This window comes from Colobus angolensis, unplaced genomic scaffold (genome assembly GCF_000951035.1).
Source record: "Colobus angolensis palliatus isolate OR3802 unplaced genomic scaffold, Cang.pa_1.0 Scaffold21, whole genome shotgun sequence".
In the NCBI taxonomy this organism is placed as follows: domain Eukaryota; kingdom Metazoa; phylum Chordata; class Mammalia; order Primates; family Cercopithecidae; genus Colobus; species Colobus angolensis.
In genome coordinates this window covers 4,364,919-4,367,889 of record NW_012115266.1, presented here as the reverse complement: position 1 = coordinate 4,367,889, position 2,971 = coordinate 4,364,919, and the positions used below count along the sequence as shown (strand labels likewise).

At 54.0% G+C, this 2,971-nt stretch overlaps 1 pseudogene; it reads left to right on the top strand.

Moving 5' to 3' along the window:
* The first annotated feature begins 218 nt into the window (after positions 1-218).
* LOC105512336 lies at positions 219-1,653 on the top strand (annotated as a pseudogene).
* Positions 1,654-2,971: the final 1,318 nt, after the last annotated feature.

Below are 2,971 nucleotides of genomic sequence, written 5' to 3'. Positions count from 1 at the left end.
GATCCAGCCACTGCACTCCAGCCTGGGCGACAGAGCGAGACTCCGTCTCAAAAAAAAAAAAAAAAGATTCCACTCGTGAGCAAGGAGCCCATATACAGTGCCTTCTCCCAGACTGGAACATACAGAGAAAAAAACAACTGCCTAATCTGGGAAGGTGGGATTACCGCCCCCTTCTGGAAAACAAGGGTTGACCTAGAGGCAGCTTCTCCACTCCTTGAATCTACATCTGGTTCGGCCTGCCTACCTCCACTCCTGCCTCCATGGTGTCCATCAGGGTGACACAGAAGCCCTACAAGGCATCCATCTCTGGCCCCTGGGCCTTCAGCAGCCACTCCTACACCAGTGGTCCTGGTGCCCACATCAGCTCCTTGAGCTTCTCCTGAGCAGGCAGCAGCAGCAGTTTCTAGAGTGGCCTAGGCACCAGCATGAGTCTGGGTGGAGGCTATGGTGGGGCAGTGGTATGGGGTGGGGGTGGGCGACACAGCCATCATGGTACACCAGAGTCTGCTGAGCTCCCTTAAACTGGACCTGGACCCCAACATCCGGGCCGTGCACACCCAGGAGAAGGAGCAGATCAAGACCCTCAACAAGTTTGCCTCCTTCATCAACAAGGTGCGGTTTCTGGAGCAGCAGAACAAATGCTGGAGACTAAGTGGAGCCTCCAGCAGCAGCAGAAGACAGCTGGGCACGGTCTTCTGGACACGGACAGCGTGTTCGAGAGCCATATCCACAACCTTGGGCAGCAGCTGGACACTGGGCCAGGAGAAGCTGAAGCTGGAGGCAGAGCTTGGCAACACGCAGGGGCTGCTGGAAGACTTCCAGGATAAGTACCAGGATGAGATCAACAAGCAGACAGAGACGGGGAATGACTTTGTCTTTATCGAGAGTGGATGGAGCTCACGTGAACAAGGCAGTGTTGGAGTCTCACCTGGAAGGGCTGACTGACGAGAGAGCTGTGTGAAGAGGAGATCCGGGAGCTGCAGTCCCAGATCTCCAACACGTCTGTGGTGCTGTCCATGGACAACAGCCGCTCTCTGGACGTGGACAGCATCATCGTGGAGGTCAAGGCCCAGTACGAGGAGATTGCCCACCGTGGCCAGTCAAGGCTGAGAGTCTGCACCAGGTCAAGGATGAGGAGCTGCAGACGCTGGCTGGGAAGCACGGGGATGACCTGCATCGCAGGAAGATGGAGAACTCTGAGATGATCTACAACATCAGCGGGGTCCATGCTGAGATTGAGGGCCTCAGAGGCCATCGCAGATGCCAAGCAGTGTGGGGAGCTGGCGGAGCTGGAGGCCACCCTGCAGCAGGCCAAGCAGGACCTGGTGCTGCAGCTGCTTGAGTAGAGAGCTGAGCTTGGCCTCTGGGGGCCTTACAAGCCCTGGCCTCAGCTATGGCCTGGGCTCCAGCCTTGACTCTGGCAGGGATTTCGGCTCCTTCGGCTGCACCAGCTCCTCCAGGAACATGGTTGGGAAGCTGGTGTCTGCGTTCTCTGATGTCCTGCCCAAGCGAACGACCATGGCAGTCCCCCCAGCCTACCCTCTCCTGCAGCTGCCCCAGAGCTTGTGGGAGAGGCCGCTGTGCAGGAAGGCGCAGGGAACAGGAGACCCGCTTGAGGCTCAGCCGTCCTCTACCGTCCACTCGTGCTGGTAGTTTACTGCCTGGGGTAACTCCCTTGCCCATGCCTCCAAGCACAAAACCATTCCATTGTTTTGTTTTGTTTTGTTTTTTCAAGATAAAGCTTCAGCTAGCTCTGCCAACTATCAAAAAGCAAAAAACAAAACCCATAAAACCCTACAAGGGTTGTTTGGTCCCCCTCATTGGAATGGGGGGAGATATCTTGTATCTCTACAGACCCAACGTAGCGGCAAAAGATAGACATCACACCTCACAGGGCCTCTGTTGCACCCAAATGGGTTCATTTTCATTTGTGGTCCTAAGTGGGAAGGAGTCACATCCCATAACCACTCCTAACTCCCCAGGGGACCTCCGGTTCTTTTCGGAGTAGCTTTCCTTTGCATATCAAAAACTTGGAACAGGAGGTGAGTGTTTGTTGGCCACCCTTGGCCTTCCAGGGGTCACCATCTAAAACCCTGTAAGACTGAGGAATACCAGAAACGAATGAGCAATAGGATTAATTCTGACAGGAACTGGAGTGGCATTAGAACTAGTGGCCCCCTGGCCAGGCGCGGTGGCTCAAGCCTGTAATCCCAGCACTTTGGGAGGCCGAGACGGGCGGATCACGAGGTCAGGAGATCGAGACCATCCTGGCTAACACGGTGAAACCCCGTCTCTACTAAAAATACAAAAACTAGCCGGGCGAGGTGGCAGGCGCCTGTAGTCCCAGCTACCCCGGAGGCTGAGGCAGGAGAATGGCGTAAACCCAGGAGGCGGAGCTTGCAGTGAGCTGAGATCCGGCCACTGCACCTCAGTCCGGGCGACAGAGCGAGACTCCGCCTCAAAAAAAAAAAAAAAAAAAAAAAAAAAAGAACTAGTGGCCCCCTAGGGTCGCTCTACCTACCATGAGTTAGCCCTAAAGAACTGACTCAAACCCTGAAATCATTAGCCACCAACACAGGTGAGGCACTAAAGGGAATTCAAGGATTCCTAGACTCTTTGGCAAATGTAGTTCTTGATAACAGACTAGCATTGGATTATTTACCAGCTGAACAAAGTGGAGCCTGTGCAGTTATGACTAAAACCTGGACAGGTTGAGATTAACATTCAAATGATCTATCAGCAGTCTATCTGGTCACATAGATATAACCAAGTCACTGACCCCAACTATATCTGGTCGATTATCAAAAATGCCCTCCCAGCCGGGCACAGTGGCTCATGCCTATAATCCCAGCACTCTGGGAGGCCGAGGCGGGTGAATCGCCTGAGGTCAGGAGTTCGACAGTAGCCTGGCCAACATGGTGAAACCCTGTCTCAACTAAATATACAAAAATTAGTCGGATGTGGTGGCAGG